This window comes from Triticum dicoccoides, chromosome 1B (genome assembly GCF_002162155.2).
Source record: "Triticum dicoccoides isolate Atlit2015 ecotype Zavitan chromosome 1B, WEW_v2.0, whole genome shotgun sequence".
In the NCBI taxonomy this organism is placed as follows: Eukaryota; Viridiplantae; Streptophyta; class Magnoliopsida; order Poales; family Poaceae; genus Triticum; species Triticum dicoccoides.
Genome location: NC_041381.1, coordinates 616,542,316 through 616,552,215, shown reverse-complemented (window position 1 = coordinate 616,552,215; position 9,900 = coordinate 616,542,316). Strand labels below are relative to the sequence as shown.

At 44.5% G+C, this 9,900-nt stretch overlaps 1 long non-coding RNA gene and 1 pseudogene across 1 annotated transcript; one reads left to right on the top strand and one right to left on the bottom strand.

Annotated features, from left to right (window-relative positions):
• Positions 1-1,594: 1,594 nt before the first annotated feature.
• On the top strand, positions 1,595-5,033 carry LOC119310181. Its single transcript, XR_005150668.1, has 6 exons — positions 1,595-2,060; positions 2,198-2,303; positions 2,419-2,633; positions 2,718-2,797; positions 3,145-3,233; positions 4,421-5,033. It is a non-coding gene; the product is annotated as an uncharacterized LOC119310181 (long non-coding RNA).
• Positions 5,034-6,438: 1,405 nt separating this feature from the next.
• LOC119349140 overlaps positions 6,439-9,900 on the bottom strand; it is a 13,102-nt pseudogene continuing 9,640 nt past the window's right edge.

Sequence of the window (9,900 nt, the reverse complement as noted above, 5' to 3'; positions counted from 1 at the left end):
TGACCCAAAATTTAGCAAATGTTTACACATTTAAGAGGATTACAGGTTTTTTGAACCAAATGTTTGCACCGTCCAACATTTGTGGCCTCGCCAAATTACTAATGTACACAGTACAGTAAAATGACAAGGTCCAACCTTTTCACATTTAGTAAAATGGCGAGATCATGTTTCACAGAGTATCAAGCTAAAGACCTCAGTCCAACAGATTCGAAGAAGATCAAAAGATTACTAGTTCAACATGCTAAACTTTTCACATCCAGTAGGTTATAGAGAAAGCTGACATGTCTTTGCTTCATCATCTGCTTGAGGTTTTACATGAATTGCTCCAACAAGCATCAATCCTCGATATCTGTATTTACAAAGAAATGTTACAAGAGTAATTATGTGCACATCAACTAAATAGTATATTTATCCCTAAAAATACTAAATAATATATTTATGAACAGAGGAATATTCTTAGTAGCAAAGGCATGTTCCAGAAAACCAATTCATGATCAAGTTTGCAAGAAAATACACTTCTAAATATCCATCATACACTATCCATCATCCACTCCGCAACAAAGATTAGAACAAAGAGAATATTCCCGATTCTCGTAAGCATATCAACAAGCAAGAATGGAAAAAGAAATATATATTAGAGATCAACTATAACTTGGGGAAATCAAAACTAACAGCACAGTTCTGTGTGTAAAACACTATATATTCATCTACATGATTGGGCTGCATCTTGCAAATAGTTCCCTGGAACAAACTGTAGATATGAAATCCCTCATTAAAAAACAAACTTCATACTTTAAGTGTACTTTCATATACATGGCACTATATACATCAGAAGGTTTCTCATACCTTGTAAGTCCATTATAATGTCATGAACTGAAGCCAAGCTACGTTGAGTATTAGCTGCAGAAAAAAAAAGAAACTTGTAAACTTTAAGCATTAATAAGAAACAAAGAAGAAACTTGTGTCTTATGGCTTTACCGGTGGCCCGTATCCAATCTTGTAAGCAAACAAGAGCTTCAAGTGTCGTTGCGGTCATTTGACTTCGAAAATCTGATAGGACTCTCTTCCCTGTGCTGAAGGCGGACTCGGATGCCACCGCAGAGGCAGGAGCCGCCAAGATATTTGCTGCCATGCGACTCAGCGTTGGGTATTCACCTAAGTTGGTCTGCCACCATGCAAGGATATTGAATTGATCACTTCGACGGATGGGTACCTTTGACAAGTACGAATCAAATTCGGTAGAATCCAAATTTGTTGATCGAGCAATGAGGGTGACATGCTGGCCCCAATCAGCCATAGGATCTTCACCACTTACAACCATGTCATCATCACCTCCTTGTGACATGGGATCTGAGCCATTGCCATTCAATTGGAGGTATTCCTTGAACAATCTCTACTCCTAATGTCTCAGTTGGTAGGTCGCGTTCCGGGTTTTATTTTCGTCCCACCATTTTCGTCCGGTTTTTTTCGTCCCACCTCGCCTGGTTTTTTTTGTCCCACCTTCCACCGATTTTTTTTCGTAGGTTTTTTCGTCCGCTCCACCGATCCCTAGAACTCCCAGAGTAGACGCCGCCGCCCGCCTCTTCCAGCCCCCGCCCTCCAGCCCTAGCCGCAACCCCAACCCCATGGAGGTCGAGATCAAGCTCCGGCTCCCGACGCGGCCGCACACCGGCGCCTCTCCTCCTTCCTCGCGCCCCGCCTGCTCCGCACCGATGCCCCCGCGTGGCCCACGCTGCCGCCGTCCTGCGATCCAAGTTCCAACTGACGCAGCCGGATCTCGTGCGATCTCACAGCTGCCACCGCCGCCGCCGAACTCACAGTCGGATTTCGTGCAATCTCACAGCCGCCGCCGCCGAACTCACAGCTGGATCTCGTGCGATCTCGCTGCCTCCGACGTACGGAAGTCTCCACTGTATGGGATCGCCGCCACGGTACTGGATCGCCGCCACGGACGTAAGAGGCTGAAGCGCGGCGGGTGGGACAGGGTGTGCGTCGCGTTGCTGGAGAACTTCCTCGAACGAACGCTGTGGTGGTGCCATTGTCCATTGATCTGGATGTCGGTAGGATCCTGCTCCAATCGTCCCCTTCTTTCAACCCACAAATATCGCTATGGCATCTGATTTTGCACATACGTACCAAAGCTGATTTTGTACACTGTTGTTGCGAGATCGTTATCCCTTATTCTTAATTTTTGCAGGTAAAAAAAAAGAGGGAAATCAAAGTCAGAAGAATTGAAAATACTATGCAATGTGTCTACAAAAAGTCCATGCTGCCTATTCCTACATAAGGATAAGGATCCACGAGTGGGTATTACTTTCACAATGTTTGTTAGAATCATTCTCTATACGAACTTGGTTGTACTTTCAGCCACAGAGATGCAAATTTCATGGCCTAATGCATGATGTGATAGCATAACAGAATCTAGAGGACCTTCAGACTTGGCTCTTTGCTGGGGCGAAGGGTGTGAAGTGGTTTGCCGCAGATTCAGAGGCCATTTGGTTCATCCATAATCTTCAATGCATCCCTATCCTGATGCTTCTAATTTTCACTGCCCTCGGGTTTTGGAGCATTGTGTAACTTTATTTGGTTCATTGCAGGTGCAGGGAACCTATTGGATTTACATCTTCTACTCTGTAAGTGCCCTTCCGATTGTACCTTTTTTTTATGTGTTGAATCACTGGTTCCCAAGGCTGCCAAATTGATCTTTACCAACAAAGCTTGACAAGGCAGTGTTCGAGGGTGTGCCTAGGTGAAACACATGGTCTCCATCACCCTTTCCTTCTAGAGCCGGTACCAGGTGTGTGCAATTTGATGAAATACAGATGTATGGTGTTTCAATCAGTATGTCGCATAGTTTTTTCATATGTGCTTTGCTGCGAAAAATCAACGCATCATTTAATTTATTTCTCAGTTTACATCAGCAAATGACCCTCTACTTGGGCGTCAAATAATGAATGCACGTGATCTAGGACTATTTGCTTTGGTGCTTAATGGATCGCATCATGCATCCTATTTAAACTGCAATGCTTTACATCTAATGTTATTTTTTGAGTCGTGGAACAGTGGCGGTCTTGAAGCGGTGGTGCCTTTCTATACCAAGACTGGATACAAAATAAGGTTGATTTTTGTTTGCTCTGACGATAGGGAGGCAAGACCAGGATCACATTCTTGGCCCCGTTTGAAGGAACGACGATTTTCAGGATTGACGTGGATTGATTTTCTTGAACATGAAGGTGTCATTTTCATTGCCATTGAACACTATAGACAATTAGTTCAGAGGTTTCCTCTCAGATTTATTTGCTCGTTACTAATTTCCTCTGCTCATTACTAATTTTTGCCTACAACGTGTTGTTTCCTGCCTTTTTCTGCTGGTATGGTTAGACATTTGCTTGCTTAATCTATCATGCGAGTTTGTGCAATGGGTAGTGAGCTTGCATATTTCCATTTTATTTATCTTCTCATGTTGGCATGTAATTGGCTTGGTCATTTAAGATGGTAAGAGAAGATTGCGAAGCTATTGTTCCAGCACTTGCAAATATTCCTCGTGTTCATTCGTGAGTAGAGTAAGAACAATATGTGTGTTTTCTGGAAGCTATGGTGGTGGGAGCTGCCATATAAATGGAATGGGACGGAGTCGGAAGCTGAGCGAGGGTTCAATGAAGAAAATGGCAGGGAAAGAAGAATATAATTTGTGTGATTATGTTAACATGGCTTTCTCTCTCTACGTACATATCTCTTTTCTGTAGGAGGCTTGTGATGGCACACAACAATGGAGAGGAGGAGATAAAATAGGAGGATGTCTGAGGAGCATGGCGAAGACAAAACAAAGAATGAAGAATGTCTTTCCATTTCATGATCATCAAACACAACTAAGCTTATTTTTCGTATGTCAACTGTCGGAGCTAAGATGGAGCCTATGGGTGTGGTGAATCGGTGTCGCCTAGAATGTGGATGGAGTGCCCATTGCACTGGCATGAATTATGTGTTGCCAAGCGGTGTCTAGAAAATTAATTTTGAAATTTTAGAAATAAGATCTACACGCAGTGATAATAGGGTGGGGATTTTTAGAACCTAATAAAGTGCTGCGGAGAGACATGGAGGATGTGTTTAGTTTAGTGGATAGCCACCCAATGGACAGGGATAGCCAGTTTTAGAGGGTATACCGGTGCTTGCATTTGTAGTATCCAGACAAATATGGTATGCAATGATGAAATCCTGACGATCTACACCCACATCACTGTATTTTGTTCACTTGCTTGCTTTCCTTGCTATTATTGAAGGAACAGCAGAAGAGGCTTTTAGTGTTGTAATATATGCCCGACTGACTTATAAATTCAATAGCTCAAGAAAACTTTCAAAAAATTACTTTGATTGGCTAAAGTATGCACATGTATATAACATGTTATCTTTTTTCCTTCAGTTAACTACATGTGAAGCTGAAGCTAAGCCAATGTGCTTTTCCAGAAGAAGGCCAAGGTACATCAATCCAACACCAACCCACCTGCTATGGAACTAAGGGAGGAAGGAAAAAGAACATTGCCCCTGAAGGCTCGAGACGCACAAACAGGAAGCTGAGTTCGGGAAAGGTGGTTGTCTCCTTGACGCACACCATAGTGCCCATCTTTTCTATTCTAATGTCTTGTTCCTTGGACATGTATTTGATCTCAGGCTTTCTTAAGTGGTCCGTACTAACAAATGAAATGCGCAGAAGGAGATACTTATGTTATTCTGTTGTTGCAGACACCTTGTGCTTTGTGCAGACCATCAATGCCTTTTCCTCCTGTTCGGCCAGGAGATGAATGCTTTCTAAACATTGGTAATAACAATGAGATCAGAGAGTACTGCTCTATTGATTGCTCTTCTAAATCTTGTGAGTGCAAGGTATGTAGGGATCCAAGGATATTTATTGAGACCACTTCTCCCTTTTGACGAGCAAGCACTGTTTTATAGGTTATTGGCCACAATAATCTCATAATGGTGTCCTGCTATGTAGAACATGATTGCAAGATAATATATTTCCAAATGATACTTTATTTGGTGCCTATGTTATTGTTGAAGTGAGTAATCATTTGTCACCTAAAATTGCAAGGCATGCAAAGTGTTAACTGAAACCCCATGGCCTACTCGCCATCGTCAACTTCCTCTTTGCGCTCGCCGTCAACGCTCCCATGGGCGGAGCCACAAGGGGATGGATGTACATATGTACACCCGTTAATCTAGGTAAGAAGGCATGAACTAAATAGATCAAATATGTATACATTGGACAATAGCTAGGAAACTTGTAAAATTGTGAACTTTGTACACCCATTTAGAATAACCTGGCTTCGCCAATGAACACCCCCATCATCGTATTCCATGCCATGTTCAACGTTCACTGTCGTTGAAATGAGTGTTTGCTGACGCGTTTCAGTGTGTAGATTCACTTATTTCAGCAGTAGTTAATTAACGGAGCAATTTTTGGTCCCCATAGCAATGCATAGGCACAAGTCCTATCAGTATGCCTAGAAGTAATTGTTTCTCCGTGTCCTTAGTATGTTAGTCCATTATAATGGATTTTCTCGAGTAGGAAAGTCTGTAGGCTGAAAAGCTTTCATGCATAGTTAGTACTACCACGTCGGTTAGGTGTATTTCTTTATTCAGCATGCTAATTTATATTATTAGGGTAGTCTATACATCATCTCATTTTGCTTCATCAACACCAGCGAGCGAGGACATTGCCTTTTGTATTACCATCTCATTTATTTTTGTCAACACATAAGCTCGTGACCTGGTTGTGGCTGCCGTACCCGGAGAAGGTGCAGTGCTACAGTGAGCAGCAGGTTGCGTCGTCGTGGTGGTTTCCCTCGGTTATGATGTAGTGGAATTGGTCTGGGAAGCCCAGGGGAGAGGAGGGGGCCAGGGACATCATGGGAGGGAGGGGAAACCGCGGTGAGAGTAAGTTGCAGGCTGAGCGCCATGGCATCGAGGAAAGTTGGCAGTGAGAAGCGGGGTTGGTGGGGATGCAATGTGAGTGTGAGCGTTGTGTCATGCGGTGAGCGAGTGAATTGCTTTTTTTAAGATAAGAAGAAAAAATAGGTCATTTGCTTTTTTTAAGGGAAAATAGACTGTTTGCTATGAGAGAATGTCACTTACTTTTTTTACATAGTGAAAATTATCACAAAACCTAACAAGTCATTTCTGAAGAATAATTACCAACAAGTGATTTACAAGTAAGCCTAGATGTTATTAAAATTGGGATGCAACTCATTCTACTAAAAAGCATGATGCCACTCACTCTGACTAAAGACGGTCATATGCTTGCATCTAGCAGGAGTCCAATGAATATATAACGTATATGAGCTTTTTTTTAATATATGTTTACTTTCGTAGGTCGGAGAAAAAACCCAATGGCTTTGGATGATGCTTTGAAAATGTTGACCTATAAAGTTACTAATGTAATTACGTTAGACCAGCTAAACTATAAGACAAGTATGCTTCTCCAGACCATACAAATGCACGGCGAGCCCATGCGAAGGGTTTGGTTAAAATATGCCAAATTCCGCCAAATACACAAATAAAACCCAACCATACATGCCCAACAATTGTATCTTCTAAATCATCTACACTAACAATCCACCCTTCTCCACCAAAAGGAGATTTTAGTAAATAACCAAATATAACACTGGGACTAAGGGTCAAATTGGTAATTTTTCTTACATCTCCCCCCGAGGGGACCAGGTATCATATACACCGCCAAAATAAAGATCCTTGAGTACTAGAAGAAAAGCACCTAGACCTTACAAAATTAAGTGAATACCCAAAATTGTAGTCATTTTATTTCTATCTTTCCAGACATAACCAAAGAATGGAAAAGATTCCTCAAGAGTCTTGGGTCCCAGAAGCGCGTGATAAATGCTACCGAAGCCTAAGACTGCGGAGGAAATTATGTGAAGTACGCCAGATACAAATTACGGAAAAGTATCTAGAACTTCCCCTTGGCCCTACTCCCAACCTAGAGTAGCTAAGTGTGGAAGTAAAATCAACCCTTGTTCATACATGGGCTTTTCTGGTATGAAATGGGCCACTTCAAATAGGTTCATTGCTCCGGCCCAGAATACGATTAATCCAGCATGGGTGTGACGCCCCCGATTCAACCGTACACTAATCATACACGCAAATGTGTACGATCAAGATCGGGGACTCACGGGAAGATATCACAACACAACTCTAAAACATAATTAAGTCATACAAGCATCATAATACAAGCCAGGGGCCTCGAGGGCTCGAATACAAGTGCTCGATCATAGACGAGTCAGCGGAAGCAACAATATCTGAGTACAGACATAAGTTAAACAAGTTTGCCTTAAGAAGGCTAGCACAAACTGGGATACAAATCGAAAGAGGCGCAGGCCTCCTGCCTGGGATCCTCCTAACTACTCCTGGTCGTCGTCAGCAGCCTGCACGTAGCAGAAGGCACCTCCAGTGTAGTAGGAATCATCGTCGACGGTGGCGTCTGGCTCCTGGACTCCAGCATCTGGTTGCGACAACCAGAAAAAAAGGGAAGGGGGAAAAGGGGGGAGAAAGCAACCGTGAGTACTCATCCAAAGTACTCGCAAGCAAGGAACTACACTACATATGCATGGGTATATGTGTAAAAGGGCAATATCGGTGGACTGAACTGCAGAATGCCAAAATAAGAGGGGGATAGCTAGCCCTATCTAAGACTACGCTTCTGGCAGCCTCCATATTGCAGCATGTAGAAGAGAGTAGACTGAAGTCCTCCAAGTAGTATCTCCAAGTAGCATCGCATAGCATAATCCTAGCCGGCGATCCCCCCCCCCCTCGTCGCCCTGTAGAAAAGCGATCACCGGGTTGTATCTGGCACTTGGAAGGGTGTGTTTTATTAAGTATCCCGTTCTAGTTGTCATAAGGTCAAGGTACAACTCCAAGTCGTCCTGTTACTGAAGATCATGGCTATTCGAATAGATTAACTTCCCTGCAGGGGTGCACCACATAACCCAACATGCTCGATCCCATTTGGCCGGACACACTTTCCTGGGTCATGCCCGGCCTCGGAAAATCAACACGTCGCAGCCCCACCTAGGCCTAACAGAGAGGTCAGCACGCCGGTCTAACTCCTATGGCGCAGGGGTCTGGGCCCATCGCCCATTGCACACCTGCATGTTGCGTGGGCGGCCGAAAGCAGAACTAGCCCCCTTAATACAAGAGCAGGCTTACGTTCCAATCCGGCGCGCGCCGCTCAGTCGCTGACGTCTAGAAGGCTTCGGCTGATACCACGACGCCGGGATACCCATAACTACTCCCGCGTAGATGGTTAGTGCGTATAGACCAAATGGCCAGACTCAGATCAAATACCAAGATCTCATTAAGCGTGTTAAGTATCCGCGAACGCCGAACAGGGCCAGGCCCACCTGTCTCCTAGGTGGTCTCAACCTGCCCTGTCGCTCCACCACAAAGTAACAGTCGGGGGCCGTCGGGAACCCAGGCCCACCTCTACCGGGATGGAGCCACCTGTCCTTTCAGCCCCCTCATCAGAATCACTTGCGGGTACTCATCGAGCTGACCTGACTTTAGTCACCATCTGTATAGTATGTATGTATGTATAGTATATACCCGTGATCACCTCCCGAGTGATCACGGCCCAATAGTATAGCGAGGCAGACTGACAAGAATGTAGGGCCAATGATGATAAACTAGCATCCTATACTAAGCATTTAGGATTGCGGGTAAGGTATCAATGATTGTAGCAACAATGACAGGCTATGCAATAGAATAGGAGTAACCGAACAGTAACATGCTACACTCTCTAATGCAAGCAGTATAGAGAAGAATAGGCGATATCTGGTGATCAAAGGGGGGCTTTCCTGGTTGCTCACACAAGGAGGGGTCGTCGGTGACGTAGTCGACCATAGGGCATCAGCATCGTCACGGGGTCTACCGGAGAGAAGAGGGGGGAAGAAACAGTAAATACATAGCAAGCAAGTGCATAACAGGACAACAAGCAGAGCTAGACATGTTCTAACGCGGTATGAGGTGATACCGGTGAAGGGGGAAAACATCCGGGAAAGTATCCCCGGTGTTTCGCGTTTTCGGACAGATGAACCGGAGGTGAAATGTTGCAGGTTCACTATGCTAGGGACGCGTGGCGGACGAACGGGCTGCGTATCCGGATTCGTCTCGTCGTTCTGAGCAACTTTCATGTTGAAAATAATTTAACCCGAGTTACGGATTAAAAGATATGATTTTCTAAAGATTTTATTAATTTCAGGAATTTAATTAATTATTTAATTTAATTAGAAAATGGATTTATGACATCAGCATGATGTCATGCTGATGTCAGCAGTCAACAGAGTTGACTGGTCAACCTGACCAATGGGACCCACTGGTCAGTGACACATTTTAGTTAAGCATTTTAATTAACCTAAACAGGATTAATTGGGGGGGGGGTGGGCCCCACTGTCATTGACTACTTAATTAACTAATTAACTGATTAATTAGTTTAGTTAGTTGATTAGTTTAATTAATCAAAATTAATTAAGTTAATTAATTCTTTACTAGTTAATTAATTGGTTTTTAATATATAATTTTATTATTATTATTATTTTAATTTCTTTTTAAAAAAACATTCTGGGGCTAGTGGGCCCCGTTTGGAAGTGACCCAGAGGGCCAAACGGGGACGGGTTAGCGGGCGCGCAGGCGCTGGGCGGAACCGGGCATCGGGCGCCAGCCCGCCCGACAGGGCACCGCGGCCAGGAGGCGAAGGGCGCCGGCGCGTGGCTCGGCGTCGCCGGCCATGGCCGGAGCGGGGCGACACGGCGTGGCCAGACGAGGCCGGCCGGAGCGCAGGGGGGCGGTGGATTGGGCGCGGGGCACCGCGGTCGCGTGGACTCGCTGGCGCGG